Raw genomic sequence first — 20354 nt, 5'->3', positions numbered from 1 at the left:
GAACAACTGAAGCATGGAACATATATTTAAAAGCAAACATAGTAATGAATGGAAAACATTCCTCGCGCGTAGGCACGAGGTACACAGCTAACTTAAAGGTACACAACTAACTTAAAGGGAACACAACACATCTTCCCCCTTAATAAATATACAAAAGAATACAATACAATAAGGTTACAAGTAATCATAAAATAAAATACAAATTTAAAAAACAATTCAATTAGATTGACCATCACAAATATAATCTTCTAACCCTTTCGGTTTAGTGCACGTGCGTGCAGAGCGATCACAAACATCGTCAATACAAATATCAGTTGTAACTGCTGGTGCACTGTTATCATCACCAGTAACATTAGTTGTGTCAGTCGTAATTGCTGTTGCACTATTATCATCATCAGTAACATTGGTTGTATCAACTGAAATACTATTGTCAACCACTGTTCCAGATGCTTCAGCACTAACACTAGTATCAAGCATGCTGCTCTCCACAAAGGAAGATTCAACAGCAGAGTAACCACTAGTGCCAGCAACAGAAGACTCCTCAGCAGCATGACAATTAACATTGGTATCAGCATGAACAATAGACTGAGTGATATTGGTACTGTTAGAATCACTGCAAATAAGATCATCATCAATAATAACATATTGAGATGCTTTTCTTGACAAAGCAGGATCCTCAGTTTTTTGTAAAAATGAATTTCACTTTTAAGAACTACAATGCGTTTCAAATTCCATACCTTTCCATCATTTAATTGCACAGCATTGCGAAAAATTTTAATAATTTTCATAGGTTCAGAATACTGACTTTCCCCTTTCTTCACCTTCCAAGGTTTTTTAACTTTAACCCAAGTACACACGCTAATGTCACATGATTTGACATTATGTTTAAGGTCATACACCTCCTTGTTTTTAAGGTGCTTGTTCTCAATTCTAGACCTTAGGACATCCATGGATACACAAGGTTTGTGAACATCAAACATCCATTCTGGATTACATTTAGTACAAACTGTTCTCCCGCTCATAACCTCAAATGGTGATACCCCTAAACATCATGTGGAGAGGTTCTATACGTCCAAATAGTCTTGAATAATTGCAACTCCCAATCACTATTGTTACTAATTGCAGATTGTATGGCATTTTTTAATACTCTGTTAAAGCGTTCAATCATGCCATTTCCACTTGGGTTGTACAACGATGTAGTACAATGTCTTATGCCAACTTTATCAAAGTAATTGTTTGCAATTTTAGAAGTAAATTGGACACCGTTGTCACTAACAAGAAGTGCAGGAAGTCCCTCACCAATGAAAACACAATCCAGAAATGTAATAACTTCTTCAGAATTAACTTTATCAATAATTTTTAAGACTGGCCACCTTGAGAAAAGGTCAATTACGGCTAACACATATTTGTTCTGAGAAACAATGGGTCCCATTATATCCATAGCCACAGTATGCCATGGTGATTTAGGAATTATAGGTTCGGCCATAGGCGGTTTAAGAGTAACAAGGGTTTTATCTGAATTTGCACACCATACACAATTCCTAATGGACCTTTCAATAGCTAAATCCATTCCTGGCCACCAGTACCATTGCTTTATCCTTTGTTTAGTTTTAACTACACCGCCATGTCCTTCATGACACATTTTTATAATATCATCTCTGAGTTGTGAAGGAGGAATGACTGTCTCCCCTCTTGATATTCCCATGCGATATAGAAAGTTCATCACGAACCTCCCACAATTGTCTAAATTCATCTGGCAATTTACTTTTAGATGGCCAGCCATTAGTAATGAAAATAAACATTTTCTGTAATACATTGTCCTTCTCATAAAATCTTTTCCATTTATTTTTGTCAATGTTAGATAAACCTTGATCATGAACCAATGCAACTTGAATATTCTCCCATTCATTGTCAGAACTGTCTAACAAATGAGTGGGCATACGTGACAGAAAATCTGCCACTACATGTTCCTTACCAGGGACGAAAACAATTTTGTAGATGTAGTCTTGCAATCTTAATGACATCCTAGCAATCCTAGGAGAAGCATTAAATAAACCTTCAGTGGTCAAACGTTTTACCAACGGTTTGTGATCTGTGCGAAGAATGCATGGCCTACCCCATACAAATGCCCTGAAGTGTTCAAGAGACCAGATGCTAGCCAAGGTTTCTTTTTCTATTACCGAAAATTTCTCTTCGGTTGGTGAAAGAGCACGAGAAGCATAAGCAATGATGAATTCCTTTCCCTCCTGATTGACCTGGGAAAGTACACCACCCAAACCTTTGTTGCTTGCATCTACAGTGATATAATTCTTGAGTTCTGGATCAAAAGCACTTAAGGCTGGTGCATCAGAAATTGATTTCTTAATACCCTCAAATTCTTTATCACAGTCAACAGACCAATCAAACTTATTTTAGTTTTAGAGCAATTGGCGGATGTAGAAAATCTTACTTGAGAAATTATGTACAAATTTGGAGTAGAACTCCACCAACCCAATAAATGAACGTACTTCATCTTTATTCTTAGGATGAGGAGCGTTTAACACAGAATCCACCAAGGAAGGTTTGGTAGATACTCCTTCACCGCTGATGACATGTCCCAAGTAAGTAATGGACTTCACAGCAAATTTACATTTCGTGTGTTCAATGGTTAAACCTTTTTGTTCCAAAACACTTAAAACTTCCTTAAGCATACAATCATATTCCTGTCTGTCTTTTCCAAAAACTAAAATGTCGTCTTGAAAACATCGTACTTTGTTAAATTTACTGAAAAGTTGATGCAACAATCTTTGAAAAATCGCCGCAGTAGAGGCAAGCCCAAAGGGTAAACATTTATACTGAAAGCACCCTGAAGGAGTTATGAAAGCAGTTAAGGGTTTACTGTCATTAGTGAGAGGAATTTGATGATAGGCAGCAGATAAGTCTATAGTAGAAAACCAATTTGCATCGTTAATTAAACTAAGCATTTTAGAAATTTTGGGTAGGGGAAACTTATCTACAACAATATTGTTGTTCAAGTGTCTCAAATCGATACAAAGCCTCAATTTTCCATTACTGCGTCGTGCGACAACAATCTGAGAAATCCATTGCGAGGATTCAATAGGTTCCATTATATCAGCTTTAACAAGTTTCTCAAGCTCCAAATCCACCTCCTTTCTTAATAAAATAGGTATGTTCCTAACCTTGTGAACTTTTGGGCAAGCATCAGGTTTTAAAACTATCCTGTGTTCAAAATCAGTAATCCTACCAATTTCCTTACAGAATACTTTTGGGAACGAATTCAAAATATCCTTGCACAATTCTGTATTGTCATCTAATAACATGACAGGATCATCACGATTACGGTTAAGTATTATACCTAGGTTTCCTTGATCTTTCCAGCCAAGTACTGAAGGGCCCTTTTTTGACACATACAGTTTCCCAAATGATTCTCTTCCTTTGAATCTAAATAAAAGAGAGCGATAACCTACCATATCTATCTTCTCCCCTGAGAAACCTTCAGGCTGAATATCAGGTGGAAGTAAAATCATTTCCTAATTTGTCTACAAATTTACTTACCCAAACATCTTCATTTACTATTGTGTATGGGGATCCAGAATCTGCAAATACCTGAACATTAACGCCACCAAAAGATATTAAGCACAATGGTTTCTTTTTGTTATCTCCTTTCTTATCAATAATATTTAGCAAAAATAATTCTCTAGCTTCATAATCACTGCTACTAATATTCTCAGTATCTGTGATTATATGAGAAGAGAGTTTTTTGACTAAATGTTCTTCATTATCAGAACTAGTCTCATCTCCATCAACACATTTCACTTTGGCAAACTTTTTTTTGTGACATACTTTGGCATAATGTCCTACAACATTACAATTTGAGCATTTTTGTTTCAATGCGGGACAAAATTTGCTAGTAGCTAAATGTGAACTACTATCACAGCGATAACATTTAAAATGTTCATTCTTTTTGGACGAATCATATTTTAACGACTTAGAATTAAACTTTATGTTCTTGTCAGTAGGCTTTTGCTGACAGTAACTTCAGTTTTGTCTTCCACTTTAGATTCTTTTTTAAGTATTTTCGCAATGCGACTGGATAATTCTGCTTTTCTTTTTCATTCCGCATCACCATTAATCCATAAACGGTCCTGAATGGATGGGTCTCTGGTGTGCATAACCACTTGGTCTCTTATGAATTGATCTTGTAGGTGATCAAATTTGCAGTCATCTACAATGAGTCTGAGGGCAGATATATAGTCATCGATAGTTTCATTAGGTTCTTGCTTTCTATGAAAACATTTGTACCTGGTTATGCCAATGCAGACCTTGGGAGCGAAGTAATTGTCAAAATCTTTCAATATAGACAAATATTCATTAGTATCACCACTCACTACTCCCTTCTGTATTCGATCATAAGCTTTTAACCCTCCAGGACCAACAGAATGTAAGAAAAGAGTTTTTTTCCTGTCTGCTGACATTTTGTTCTCTTCATCAATAGTTTTGAAGAAATTTTAAAAATATGCCTTCCATTCCAACCATTTCATGCAAGCCTCAATTCCTGCAGGCCAGAAAGGTTGAGGAGGCTGGATAGTGAAAATTTTGTGAAGCCATGACGAAAATAAAATATTTTGTTGAGGTACAATGAAATAATATATAATAAACAAAAATCCTCAAATACTCAATAAATGAGTTAAATGTACAGTACCAGTAGTGGCGTGCGGTGAATAAAGATGACGGTGTGAGTCTGGAACGTTGAATCACCAACTTTGTGATAAATCAAAATGGCGTCACGTAAATACTCTTGTACGTGACTCCTAATGACGAGGAGACGTTGAGGACGGACGTAATGCGGGAGCGTAATGATGCCTGCTACCGTACCGTAACATCAAACGTAAGCAAGTTGGCTCAGGCGTTCGTTCGAAGAAGGCTCGCACCACCAACTCGTTCGTGATGTCCTTTTCAAAGGATGCTTTGCTGAAAATCGACCAAATTGCCAATTAAACAACCTTGAGAAAGGATCCAGCACTGAAAGCAATTCCCGAGACGCTGTTCACTCACGTGTGGAGCCCGTCACAAATGCTATGCCGAAGGAGCAATTCAATTACACTGCCAAAATAAGTTCCTTGAAGTGAAAATCCAATACAGAAATAAATCCTCGAAGAGTAAAAACAAAACAGGTTTGTTGAAAACTGTACACTTTAAATCCAGAAATTTGAATTTAATGTAAAATTCCATCGAAAATGTGGGTTCTGTATGTCGATGCCTTTAGGAAATCGTCGCCAATTTTGTTGAGTAAAGGAATCCACAATCTAAGATGATTCAAAGGATTTATTCATGAGATAGGCACTGACGGAGCACACCACCTTCAGTCCTTCTCCCTGGCTCACCGCAGATCAGAATGCTGGTTGTCAGGATGAACGACTGAAGCATGGAACATATATTTAAAAGCAAACATAGTAATCTATGGAAAACATTCCTCGCGCGTAGGCACGAGGTACACAGCTAACTTAAAGGTACACAACTAACTTAAAGGAAACACAACACTAAGCTCCATGAGTGGTGTGTTATTGGCGGGTACCCAGGCTGGGAAGACACTACACATTACTTCCACACATTAAGAATACCAACTTAATTTTAGCTTCCAATTTTGAATTCCTTCAAACGTATAGAGCATTTTAAAACTTTCAGTTTAAAATTTTTCTTTTTTTTGCATAAGTACTTCTTCTAATATTATTTAATTTCAAAAGAGTCACAGACCCCCTCCTAGAGTCTGCGGATTACAGCTTAAGAACACTGATTTAGGAGGGGCAAGGCCTTCAAGGTGGCTGACTAGCCGGGTTACTTGCTTGCTCCGCCAACTCCAGCTATATGCTTTCCTTATCCTGCTACCTTCCAGCCATCTGAACCCTGCTCTGAGCCCCTGAAGGAAGTGTGGGGGACTGACTCCTGGAGCTGTGGGGTGTGCCAGGCACCCGGAACGCATCTTTGATGCCGGTGTGACCTGCCGGGATTCTGCCAGCTGCACAAACTATGATGGCGGCGGAGGGAAACTGAGTGAGGGCCTCGTAGGCCCTGCCGGCAGTGGGAGGCGGTGTCCATCCTCTACGGGCATCCGGAGAACAGTGGGTACATGGGGGAACCCCAGCACCGCTGGGCCCTTACACCAGAGGGTACTGATGCCCGTTCATTGACCCCGGCCTGCCCAGATATCGGCAAAGAAGCAGCGGCAGGGCTGCTGAGCCGCTGCAACGATTATGCCCTTGACCTGAAGCAGAGGTGAGAGACTACTGGGCTGCGGTGGAGGGAGTGGTGCTTGGAATGACTGATTACCAAGGGGGACTGGAGTGGCAGGAATCGTGACCACCGGGGTCACTGTCGAGGCACCTTGTCATAGAAGTGGCTTGGTACGACCGGAGGAGGAACAGAGGCAATGTCTCCCAACTCAGTGACCCGTTTCTTTTTCGGATGTTCCGGAGAGCGCCTCAACCCCTTTTCTCTTCATTCCGCGCCAGTGGGATTCTCCCGTATTAGAGAGAAAAGCCAAAGAAAAGCCAGGAGTTATCAGGTGGATTTGGGGGAGGTGTACAGATTGAGACATGGAATGCTGGATACCCAGAGAAGGCCCCTCTGTGGAAACTACCTGCTTGAAACCGCTGCACTAGTGCAGGACTGAGGAGCAGAAGAAGGGGCCTGGTGTTGGCCAACTCTGGCTGGGGGCTCCAGGAGTCATTTGGTACGCCCGTTCCCCACTGGGCACAACAAAGAGCATATGAAAGAGTCAAATAACAGGTGGACCCCTTGGCCTGGGTGAACGAAGAGTTGTGGCCCTTATGTCCAGCAGTTGGTCAGCATTCCCATACGATGGCCTCCACGGTGATGCAGCGGAGCCTTCCCCAATGGTGTGGCACAGACTCCCGATCCGAAGACCTTCACTGATTGTTGCTGATATTAGACCGCAGGGCACCTGCTTCACAGGGAAGCCCCCCCACCATCATACAGGGAGTCACTGATCTACTGACCACTATGTGCTCCAGGGGCCTTGACACCAATATTACTATTTCCTCACGTTACTCACAAGTGGAACAACTGAGGGAACCCAGCAAAGTCCACTATTGTGGAGAACACACCGGGCTGGGTGAGGGCTCGATGCCTCCGCTGTAGCAAATAGGGGTGAGGGAATCCACCCCCACCCCATTTTTCAATAGCTGAGAAAACCATACAGTATAGCGATCTGCATACCAAAAGAGGGCTGTCCTACAGCCGACGTGGGACAGAACTACACCAAGGGGACCGGATTGTCACAGGGGCCCCTGCTCTGATACTGCATAACACCCTACCAGAAGGAGGCCTGCTACCCTGGGTGGTGCAGCCCCATCTCATGCCGGGAAATGGCAAAAGGCAAGGACCCCAAACACCCTAAACAGGGAAAGATAGACCGTTACAGCAAGGTGAGGCACACGCAAGCCGAGACTGGAGGTGCCCCTACCCCCAGTATGCCTGACAATGCGGCACTTCTGCAGGCCATCCACTCCTCAAGAGATGCACTTGAGGGTAGAATCAGTGAAGTGCGTTCCAAAGTCACGTTGCTCAGGCAGGACTTGCGTAAAGTCTCTGACAGGGAAACCGTGGTGAAAACAAGTATTTCGGTGGTAGAAGACACCACGCATGCACTCTGTGGGGAGGTCACTGAACTCCAGGCCACAATAAAGGTACTGCTCTGGAGGGTGGACAATGCGGAAAACTGTGCAAGGCAGAATAATCTGCGCTTCGTGAACATTCCGAGGGGGTTCGAGGGACAAAACATGGGGGCCTTCCTGGAGAGGTGATTGAAGGCTCCCATCCTCCTAGATGACTTCTCTACTTGTTTCATTATAGAGTGTGCTCATCAGGCACTGAATGTGAAGCCCTGTACAGGCCCTCCACCCCCCACCACCGAGACCTGTAGTCACCCGCATTCTGAACTTTAAAGACAGAGACAAGATATTGCTTGAAGTGCGATGTATGGGGGAAATTCACCATGAAAACTCCAAGATAATGGTGTTCCCATATTATACTTGAGAAATACAGAAGCAGCGATGCACGTTTGAATCCATCAGACAAAAATTGAGGACTCTCCACCTTCAGCATATGTTACTAATTACAGCAAAACTAAAGGTCCTGTACAAAGGGAGGGCTCTCTTCTTTCAGACATCAGAGGCGGCATGGAGATGGCTGGAAGACAGCCCACCCCTGAAGATGGGGACAGAGAAATGGGAGGGCAGAAATGCAGCGGAAGGGGCAAGACCAAAGGGCCAACGCTCCCAGGGCCAAACCACACAAGAACCCCATGACTCGTTTGGATACAAGGCTCCAGATCCGGCAGGTCGTCGGACACAGACTACGAATCAGCTCAGACATTGAAAGTAGCATACACCATTGAATCAATCTGAGTCACTACTCTGGACCTTTCAGAGCGGGTCTGCTCATTGGGGATGAATCTGACCACCTGCTGCTAAACGAGATCACGAACATGGAGCAAGATGGAAAGGACCGGGCCCCCCAGGGTCTGGAGGTAGACCTCCACTTGGTAACCTAGGCATTTGAAGATACGAAGTCTACAAGCGGACACGCTATAATGGATAGTAAGGAAAAAGATAGGTCCTCTTTTGGATAGCCTTCAACGGGAACATCAAGACTTCCTTGTGAGCGTATGAGGTGTCCCCGACCTCCTCCTAACTGTTGTTTTTTTACCTGTTTGTTTTCTTTTCTTTTAACTTATAGGTGGTTTATTAAGCTGAGAAAAGTTATTTAAGGGTTGTAAGGTATACAGGTTTAGGGGCTACAGACCACTCAGATTCTCCTTTTGCTCTGATTTGGGAAGGTGGATGAGGTGTAGAATGAGAGAGAGATACACAGGGTGGGGGGTTAAGTATGGGAAATGGTATTTTTTCATGATTTTTGCTTGAGTTTTAACATTTCGCTATACATCACTGACAACGATATACAGTTAGCACAACCTACACAGTTCAGCCCTAGTGGCTACTGTGGGGGCTTAATTATTATATGCAATACCAGATGCCTCATACAGAACAGATATGCAGCAACCCCTCACTGCGCTTTCCTGGAACATAAATTGACTTGGCAGCTAAGTCAAAAGGGGTCTGGTTACCCAGTATATTAGACAGCTACAGCCAGATGTTGGTCTCTTTCAGGAGACACATTCAAAAGGGACCTATTGTATGTTTCTTGGAATAGAAGCATACACCACTTTGATTCATGCCAGCTTCCCTAGCGAAGCCCATGGAGTGGCAATACTGATAAGAAAGAACCCCCCCCTTCACAGTGTCTAAACCCTAGGTAGATCCTCTGGGACGCTATGTTGGAGTGCAGGGCACTTGGGGAAGGACCGCCATGATGATATTAAGTGTACATTCCCCGCCCCGGTTGCAAGCACATACCCTCACTAAGGTTACGGACATACTGTTGGAATCCACCTCGTCACATCACATTGTAGGGGAAGACTTTAATGATGTGATGGTCCCAACTCTCAATAGCTCTGGAACCCATTACAGGTGCCCCACTAGTCCTGCCTAGCACAATTTGCCACTATATTGTGCTTGCAAGGTTTTTCGCATCAACATCATCCTATAATACGGGCATAATCTTAATGTTCAGGCGCACATACAGTGTACTCCAGATTGGACTACGTTTTTGTACCCAAGGATGAGGTGATGAAAGTTTTCCAGACTGATTACCTGCTGAGGGGCCTCTGAGATCACTTGCCTTATCTTGTCCGTATGGGGCAGCTGAGAGAAGGAACAGCTGCTGGCCGGAAGCTCACTGTAGGACCTTAAAAGAAAGAGAGGTAGCAAAGGGTTTCAGGGTTGACACAGAACTCTATTTCAAAGAAAACAAACATACAGTAAACTCCCGGATAGTGCTATGGGAGGCCTTCAAAATGGTGCTTCTCGAGAGAGACCAAAATGTGGTTACCCCAAAAAAATCCAGGAAAGGGCCGTACTAGAGGCACTAGAGGACAAGATCTAGCAACTTGAAAGGTCCCCAGAATTGGTCATAGATCCATTAAGGATAAGAAAGATAGCGACATACCAGACAGAATACAGAGATTTCGCACAAGAGAAAGACAAACAACAAATGACGGCTTCCCTGCACCATATATATGAAACCAGTGATAAGTCTGTCGAGCTGCTTGTGTGGCTTGGACGCCGGGAAAGAAATGCCAGATGGGTCCACACCATTAGCAGTCAGTCGGGGGGACAACTTGAAACCAATACTTCGATAATGGCTGAGTTTTCGCTGTATTATCAACAGTTCTATGTTGCTAGACTGATTCATAACCCTCAGGCTATTGCCTCATATCTTGCTCTGATTACCATGTCAGTTCAGGGAGAAGAGGATTGTGAGCCCCTCGAGGTAGAATTTATGTTGACTGAGGTACAGTAGGCCATATCTAGGCTGCGGATGGGGAAAACGCTGGGACCAAATGGCATCCCTGTGGAGTTCTATAAATGGAACTCGAACCTGATAGGACCTCATCTCCTGAACCTGGTTAAGGAGGGGGAAGAGAAAGGGGAACTGCCATTGGACCTCCGGAAAGCAACAATAGCGGTCCTCCCTAAAGAGGGCAAACCCAAAGATAGATGTGAATCATATCACCCTATCTCCCCACTAAAAACAGAGACAAAAATACTGGCTACTATTCTAGCGACACAACTCCTTTAGTTCATTACTTCCTTGATACATCGCGACCAATCAGGATTAATGCCCGGCAGATGGACTCATCTCAACTTGCGACCAACACACATATGGATGACCACAATACAGACCCGCCAGTTTCCCTACACGTTTTTATTGTTAGATACTGAAAAAGCATTTGACACAGTTCATTGGCCCTTCTTGGAACAGATACTTTCCAAATGTGACTTTGGTCCATAATTTAGGGGATGGGGAAGAATCCGATAGCCGTGGTCCAAGTAAATGGCATTTTGTCAGAAGAATTTCCCATAGAAGAGGGGCCATGCGAGATGCCCTCTCTCCCCTTTACTATTTGCCCTCACAATTGAATCACTGGCCTACGTGATCAGATAACATCCAAATATGCACAGCTTCCATATAACACCAGAGGACACAAAGGAGGAAAAACGGTCTCTTTATGCAAACGATACGCTCCTCTGTGTCAGATGTCACCATTCCGGCCCTCTTCGAGGTGTTAGCGGAATCTGGGGCCCACTCTGGATATAACATCAATTGGGATAAATCAGTGTCTTATGTCCTACAGAACGCTGTACCGGCATTGCCCCTGAAACAGGGCCTCTGGTTATTGGTATTGGGTTTCCTATTTTTAGGAATTTTTATGACTGCCCACATGGAAATTTGTGCTAAGCGTAATGTTGGAAGAGTTATCACAAATTTCCTAGTAAATATAGACAGTTGGAGGGGTCTCCCCCTCATACTGATGGGTCGTGCTGCCTTATTCAAAATGATCACCTCACCTAAATTGCTGTATGCACTTCAAAATACCTATTAACCTGTAGCTCCATCAGTGTTCACTAAAGTCAAAAGAGGGCTGCGGACACTACTGTGGGGCGCTGGCCAACCCCAGGTGTCGCTCCACACCTTACAGCGGTCCCAATACAATCGAGCCCTAGTTCTACCCGATATTAAGGGCAACTACTGGACGTCTCACTTAATTGCCATCAATGATTGGCTATATTCCCCACAAGATCAGCCAACATTTTGTCTGGAAAAGGCAGGGCTGGAGAAGCGTATGCACCTACATTATCTATATGGGGGTGCAGGTGCCCAGGTATTGACACTCACAACACAAGCGGCCATACAGGCATTGCACAAGGCCACTAGAACACTGGGATGGGCACATAAGGTAACCCGTGAGACACCACTCTAGAAGGGATGGCTGGGTAACATTTCTGGACTAAGTGGATTTAAGGCATGGGATAGAATTGGCATCTCCACAATCGGTGATATACTCGAAAATGGCACACTTATGTTGTCCCCTTAGTTGCAGCGGGAATACCACCTGCAGCATACCCAGTTTTTAAAATATGCACAATTACATCACGTTTGGCAGGTGCAGGCAATAGATATGGAGGATATCCTGGAACACGCCCCACTTGAAAGGCGTATTCTAATGGAGGCATTAGATAAGGGCGCCATATCAAAAACATGCAGGACTATAATAATATGCCGGACACACTGATACATCTGTGGGAGAGATGGACACGGGACCTGGGTGCTTTGGAAGACATTGATTGGGAGACAGCCTTGATGCATCCCAGAGAAGCGGCTATCAAAGCGCGTCTAGGCCTTCTCCAGTTCAAAATATTGCACAGGGCTTACTACGACCGCCAGAATTGACATATAATGGGTGAGGCCCCCTCACCTGCATGCTTACGGTTTACAAAGGAAATAGGCTCCTTTATTCACACAGTGAATACAGATATATTGGACAGAGATCATTAGCGAGCTGTCACACATATTAAAGGAACAACTCCCAATGGAATTTTTAATACTGGGGATCCCTAACGATGTAGACCTCCCCCGTACCAAACTCATTTTAGTGCATTAGGCCTGGTTGCGGACAAAAGGGATATTGCAATGTATTGGGGTATACTGGAGATGTTCTGCTTGCAGGAATGGTGTTGTGGGATGGATCTCTATATGGCAGCAGAGAAGGTGACTTATCATAGTAGTGGATGGCTACATAAATTCCGTAAGATCTGGGGATGGTGGAGGGCATACTATGGGCTGGACGACATGGGCGACAGCGCTACCCTAGCCACGGTTAATGGAGGGGACAGGACACATATGTTCCTTACAAATTAATGTACAGTGTGTTCCTGTGCTGGCAAGGATTGTAATGGTGTTGACTGTGTTTAATTTCCTGTATAACAGTGATGCATAATAGCTGTAATGGGTGCCGTTTGCGCAGAATTGTTCTCATACGTAAAACCAATAAAAAATAATTTATGGGGAAAAAAAGATCATTGACCTAGGGACTTCACAGAGAGGGGGATGAGTTCACTAACCCTGTTTCCTGACCACAAAGTGCCTACTCGAACAGGACACCAATTTGCTGGCTGTAGGGGAAAAACTTGCCTACCTGCATCTGAAGGGGAAAGTATCAGTTGTGAGACATGCTAAGTATATGTAATGATCTTGCATACCGACTATGCTGCCCTTGAGCCACCGATAAAACAAAGCATTCTTCAAGGGAAACCCACATTCATAAAGCCAAGGTAACATTGTTATAGTCGACATACGATCAAGATGTGTTACAAATTATGTCTTCTACTGGGGTACCTATGATATACTTGTGAAGGAAAATGTTTACCTTATATCCATTTGTGGCGCGAGTCTGTTGACACCAAAGTTATTTATTCAACAAGATGAACTGAATAATTCAACTGGCTGACTCGCTTTAACAATAATGTGGATATTGCATTCTTTCCATGGGGCTACACTTATCGCAAAGCAAAACTTGCTATTTTTGAAGCACAGGTGTAAGAAGAGCTCAGATGATATGCAACACAATGAAGTGGGTAAGACAAGTAAGTGCCTTGTAACAAAGACTTCAGGTAATCTAAACAACACTGGGGATGACTTGAAACAGACTCCTGCAGATGTGAGTCAAAAATGTATTTATACTAAGGCTAATGGCCTGCAGGCTGTCACTGCCTTTATATTTACTTATTTTACTAATCTGTATTTGCCATGTAGTCAAGTGACGTTACTTCAAAATTATGCTGTAGGGGGAAAACACCTTACGTGTGCTCATTGGCTACAGCAAGTAGAGGCAGATGGTGTAAGAAAGAAAATATGCAACAGTAGAAATGAAAAGAAACATGCCTACTCTGCTGCAATAGGGATAAAAGCTATGCTGTAAGTTACACACCTTCACATAAAACAAATGCGGAAAAACAACGCGAGAAGTGTTTATAGATCATTTAAAATATTGCAGCCAAAATAGGTATCATAATAAGAAAAACACAATGGAAGTAGTATTCACTAATGAAAAAATTATCTGTGATGTAGCCTTGATTTATCACCACACTCATTTTCTTGATGCAGCATCAGATTCTTGGAGACATCCCATTGGTCCCAACTTAGAAAGGAGAACAGGTCTACACCCTTATATTAGCAATATATGATCTAAATGCAGGACATTTGTTATTAATGCCTGTTGTTTGGGTCAGAAATATATGAATTAAGGTTCTCTAACATCATTGGCATTTACGTCATGGAGTGGGGAGCAGGGTGTACCAGGAACTACTTTAAGACATCTGCATAGGTAAAGTCTGTAGTGATGAGGAGATCAAAGAAAGATAATGTTTTAATAACCTAGTAGTACTTTTTTATTGCTGTCAGTAACACCAATCCACTTTTAGAGAAAGAGGTCTATTTACTTTCTGTTTAATGATTTGGAATACGTGAAAATGAACTCTTAGTACTGCAGTACATTTACATATTGTAAACGGAGAGGTTCTCTCTAACAATGTGACATGCCGATGGCCACAAGCGAGAAATGGCCTCTTTAATTGGGCTTACAGTGTTGAACAAGTTTATTACCATAAAGGCCTTCACTTCAATACAACATTAAAAAATGTTGTTGCCCTCCTTTGGCTAAAATTGGACACAAGGGGCAACTTCGAGCTACTGCATTATCCTCCTTACTTCGGCTTTGAGCGCTTTGAATATGAGACTAAATAATGTCCATTCACATGGGCAGGAAATCATTTTAATGAAATCAGATAGCATTTTTAATTCTAGAATTTAATTTAACTTAACAAAGATACAGACAACTAAACCAGCTCTCAAATGGCTCTCTACTAATGGCCATCATCTGCTCCCTGCAAAGAGGCGACTAACATCAGTCCTTGTTGAACCGCTAAGCACAATAACATCGATACTGGGCAAAAGCTATACAGTTAGTGAAAACTATAAGAGGAGTAAGCTAATAGTGTTTATGTAAGATTTAGCTCCCATACAACGGCGGAGAAATATTGTTTCTGTACACATAGATGTGAGAAATCAAATAACCACACAGGTAATCACCACAAATTTACAACATTTTCTAGCATTTATGAGAATAAAAAAATCCTATGTTAAATTAATGGAGCCGCCTTAAATGGTGTTAGTCGCGTTAACTGCTGGCTTTTCCCTACAGTACAATTATACTTGTTGTAGGGGTATGTGCAAGTTGAATGCCAAGACCATGAAAACTTAAATAGTGGAGGGATGTTTTAAACACTGGTCTGCTCTGTTAAACTAAATTGACAAAAAGTAAAAAATAGAAAGATAAAAGAGGATAGTATTTATATGAAATCATGACCATTTACCAAGTTATCAAAGCCATTAAATATCATAATTCCCAGTTTACTGATCTTAATCTATAAATACGTGTTTTGATTGTGTTTATCTTTTGAAGTAGATGTAAGTAACCATCACAAAATGTGTCTTTAAAGTTTCAAAGCAAGGGTAAGCTACTCTAAACAAGGAACAAGTGTGGCTTAGTGTGCATTACCAAAATATGTTGAGTTAAAAAAGCATACATCGGTTCAAGTGCCCTGAAATTCTAAAAATAAGCTTTAGCAATGTGTTAGATCCCTATCTAAATATTTAACTTCATCTTCCACACAAATGAGTTAGATAATCTAACTGATAGAAATAATATGAAATACAGTGACACTGAAGATTTGTTAAAATCACATGTTTGATCAAAACGTGAAATAGGGCTATATTTAGCTTGACCTTTATTTAAATAATGTTCAAGGTGATTACAATTATTAGGTTCTCTAGCTTAACGTATAATTGTTTGTGTTTGCAATCTGTGACTGTATCTGCCTTGGTCTATACTTCAATCTATCGACATTGTGCTGAAGATATTGAAAGTGTTATTGCTTGACAAGACTTGCTTTTTTGTTTAAACATGCGTTATTGACCAAGAACAAAGTATTATGTTTTCCACAGTAACAATAGAAGCAGAAACTCTCAGAAAAACGATTATCTACCACGATGCCCAAGTAAAACCGGACATAAAATATTAAACAATATGATGAGAGTTTGAAAACATTTCAATATGCAAATGATCATGACAACATAAAATTATCTGAAGAAGGCATTTAATAATTTTGAGTTAAGACAAATAAAAATAAAATATACAATCGTGCAAAGGGTATAAGATAGGCATCGAAGAGAAATCACATACAACTAAATAGTGATATATTCATATTGATACAATCGATGAATTATACAAATATTAACAACAAAGAAACCATCAATCTAATGATACTAGTGGAAGTAATGTGAAAATGCATATTGGACTAATAAGTGATGTTAGAAAGGTTCAAAAGTGTTAATCATAAAAGCAGGACTTAAACTATTTTCTGCTGAGGCCTAGATAAACAATTAGCAAAAACAGTCCAAATAATTTGAGACTTCTGATGTAATTTGAACTAAATACATTTTATGATTGTAACAGATGCCCTTCCACCATGCTTTATATGAAAGTTGTGTAACGTCTTTCCAATTTGAGGAAATCTGTTGAATCACAAAATAAATTATTAAATCTAACAATTTACCTTTAACTAGTAATTTATTCCAATCTCGAATCAGGCTTCTCAATACAATATTGAGACCGGATAAAGGAACATTTGTATTGGCAATCTCATTAATAAGGGTCCAAACCTTAGTCCAAAAACAGTACACTATAGGACAGTAATAGATCATATGAATAAATGTAGCTGTAACGTCTGAACAAAACCAACAGGCTTCTGAAGAAATATTGCTAGATTTATGTTACATAACTGGTGTTATAAATTGTCTATTATAGAATTAAAACTAGGTTTGTTTAAAAGAAACTGCTCTTGAAGTACAATAAAGTTTGGACCACATTTTATCCATATTGCTACAAACCATTTAATATATGTATCCGCTTCCCATGTATCTTAATTCAGTTATTTCTCTTGGATAACACACCAGCATAAATTAGGGAAGGTTTATGACATGTTTGTTATTATTTGATGAGTTATAAACCACATCAGAGAGTTTTTGCAATTTATTGACAGACAAGATTTGCTTTGAGGTTAATTTTCAATTCTCACAGTGTAAAATAACATACTCCAAAAATAAGTAAGCAATAGTACATCTGTGAAAATTCTTGTAGTTTCTATAATGATGCCTTTTCTAGTTTAAATCCTGGAGCTTCTCCCTTACCAGGAATTTTACTTATGAATCTCGCAGGGGGTTTTGTTCCTCTGTCACTTGCACGTAATGGGACAAAGCCAAGCATTCTTTTACCTGCAGTCCCTTCTTTGCATCTGTCCTGCCAGGGTCATATTCAAGAGACCAACCAGAAGGAAGATACATGTCCCCAAATGAAGCTCTTATTACCGAGATGAAGGTTTATTATAATACTGATGATATCATAAGGATAACATGGGAAATTAATTGAAATGAAGCACGCAAAACAAAGTGTTAACAAGCAACAATACGGTGAAGAGATGTTCTGACACTTGCTCTTCAGCAGAAGGGTAGTGATGGGGCATAAAAGTCGATAGTGTTATCAGCCAGAGGACAATGTACTGCCTCCCAACTTTTCAGATTTTTTTATTAACCTATAGATAATATGTTTCATACAGTCCAGCTTTCTAAATAAATATATGGCTTTAAATGTCTATACAAAACAAAAGAGAAGGGGGACTAGGAGACAATAAAGTTCCAGTAACTAGGCTTCAAAAAAAAAAATGCAGCAAGCAGTGGAGGCACTGTTCCTATCAGGAAGCAAAGAGGATATAACAGTGGACGAAACAAGGGGGGGAAATTCTAAAGATTATTTCTTGGTGCCATCACACATCTCTAGGCGTGCTTTTTGCAGGGCCGGTGCTGCAATGCCCTATGGGCCCCACGAAGGGTCTCTTTGGCGGAGGTCTTAATATTTCTTGCAGTTTAATGAGAGGTGTCAGTGAGGGCGTCCTAAATATATGGGGTGGAGTGAATGTGTATAGAGAAGTAAAGGAAACTTAAAACTGTCTAAAATATACCAGATTAGATTTTAATGTGATGGCTCTCTTGGCAGGATTAAAAAACCCTAAATAGGTCAGGGCTACTGTGGGGGCATAATGTATCCAAGTAGCCTCAAGTCTGTGGGTGTGGTCAGGTCAACGTATTCTGCTCCTAATGGCCCAAAAAGTATCGGTGGTGCTTCTTCAGGACCTAAGAAAAAAAGGGTGTATAACCCTACCCCACACCTAAACCGTAATGTGCAGTATAGGATTCCATTGCATTGAAGGCCGGGATAAGCATCTCAGCATTTAAATCATAGCTCTCTGAAATTAATGCCCAGATGAACGAGCATAAGGATTATCGAATGCAACAGAAGATATCCAAGCTGCAGAAGGATATTAAGAGTTCGACAAAGAGAAGGTGTTCCAATATACAAGAGAAAATGACCAGACTCTCGGCGGAGGACTCTCATCAAATGATGGTTCCACCACATCTCCCCGGACACACCTTTCTTCAGGGAGAATTTCGAGCAAGAATAGCTAGGGCAGCAAAGAGAGCCGAAGTGGACAAATCCTCCCACCACCCATGTACGGATATCCTATGCACCCCTTTTCGGGATAAACACAGCTGTGGCGCCCTGGGTTCCAGATGCCCCCCAACCACTGCAGTCCTTCTTCCAACATCCCTTTTCCCAAACTTTTTTAGACAGAGGCTGGGGCAGAGGCAGAGAAAGAAAAAGAGAAGGCAACAAACAAGTACATTGGCAACAGCAAGAGACCCACATGCAGACCAGGATTCAGAAGGACAAGGAAAACAAGTCATTATCCTCTCAAAAAGGGTCATGACCGAAGACGAGACTGCTGTACTACTTAAAGGCCGTGGATTCGTGTCCACTCCTCAGGAAGACCAATTCCGCCTCACAAGCAGGCTTCACCAGTTTTTTCATAAGATTCACCTTCAGGCGTTTTTTTCAGGACGGGACCACTCCAGACCGCGAGGACTCAGGATTGAGGATTGCATCGAGGTTCACACCTATTGCAGCTATGACACCCAGTGAGGTTCTCACTTTCGAAAAAGCCATAATGAAAGAGACTGCACAGATAGTGGTCACAACTTTGACTGAGGATCCCTTGATCATAATAGAACCGGCAGACAAGGGCGGGACAATAGTTGTGATGATTTCACCGACTATGACCAAGAATGCCTATGTCAACTAGCAGATGGAAGATATAATGGCCCTATGAGCACAGATCCAAATGACAACCTCGATGAAACGCATTCAGTCCATGGTCATGATGGCAGAGGCACAAGACTGAATCACAAAACATAAAGCATAGTTTTGGCGACTACTTCACCAAAGACCCCTACTTCTACTTCCGCCCCTACAGGAAGACCAATTTTCTCCGGCATCGGATCTCTACTGGACCTTTGAGCAAGTTCTGCAACCATTACCTTTCAACCACTGGTCTAGAAAACCCCTTTGTTCCTAAAAGACACATGGGATGTTCTGAACCTGATTGCGGACACCAACGATCAACAGTCAATCGACCTTTTTGTGACACTGGACGTAGAGGCATTGTATACCAACATCCCTCAGGAGGCCACCATAGAGGTTATTGAGGCCTGCTTCAGGGCACAAATATGAACGACCACCACGCCCATTTACTTTATCATTCAATGTGCCACAGTGGTGTTGAAGAACAACTTTTTCAAATTCAAGGCCGAGATATATCAGCAGATACAAGACGTCTATGGGCAACATATTCGCCCCGAAATTGGCCTGTCTCTACATGGTACGTCCGGCTATACGTTAGGGTGATGGGAGAGGAAGACAAGTCAGCAGGAGAAAGAAGAAGAAAGCGAAAGGAAGAATTCCTTTCAGGACGGGAGCCCTCACTCACCGTTAGGTGACATGCTTCATCATATGGGCTCCCTCCTCACACCAAGGTGTGGGCTACAAACACCCCAAGGGGAGGAGCTAAAGTGTTTTCTCTAAAGATGAGCTTTAGATGAAAGGTGATTGAGGGGCAAAGTGCAAGGGCAGTGGTGATTTAAAAATGTCTCTTGGGGTCCATTAAATCTTTATTGGGTGCCTCAAGGCCATGTTAAAAATAGAGAGGACTAGGGATTGAACAAATATATCCCTAGATATCGGTCAACATGTTTCTGCCATATATTTTTCCCCTAAAGAGAGCGCAACCTGTGTGGAATAATAAAATCAGAAAAGGTGACCATGAATCTTCCTTCTTAATGAAGTGTGCATTGTCAATATCTTGAAGTTAAATCCAATGAGACCTACAGTATATGTCTTATGTTATATAATCACGGTTTAATGT

General features: G+C 41.6%; 1 protein-coding gene across 5 annotated transcripts in view; it reads right to left on the bottom strand.

Moving 5' to 3' along the window:
- ZBTB47 (zinc finger and BTB domain containing 47) overlaps positions 1-20354 on the bottom strand; it is a 296077-nt gene that overhangs the window by 169503 nt on the left and 106220 nt on the right. For 4 of the 5 annotated variants that reach the window (XM_085628788.1, XM_085628792.1, XM_085628790.1 and 1 more), the window contains exon 2: positions 9732-9825. The exons of the other annotated variant lie outside the window; for it this stretch is intronic. The gene's annotated coding sequence lies outside the window, so the exon portion shown is untranslated. The remainder of the gene's footprint in view (positions 1-9731; positions 9826-20354) is intronic. 5 annotated transcript variants of the gene reach the window in all.

The sequence above is a fragment of the Triturus cristatus genome, chromosome 10 (genome assembly GCF_964204655.1).
Source record: "Triturus cristatus chromosome 10, aTriCri1.1, whole genome shotgun sequence".
NCBI lineage: Eukaryota > Metazoa > Chordata > Amphibia > Caudata > Salamandridae > Triturus > Triturus cristatus.
This window is presented reverse-complemented; position numbering and strand designations above follow the sequence as displayed.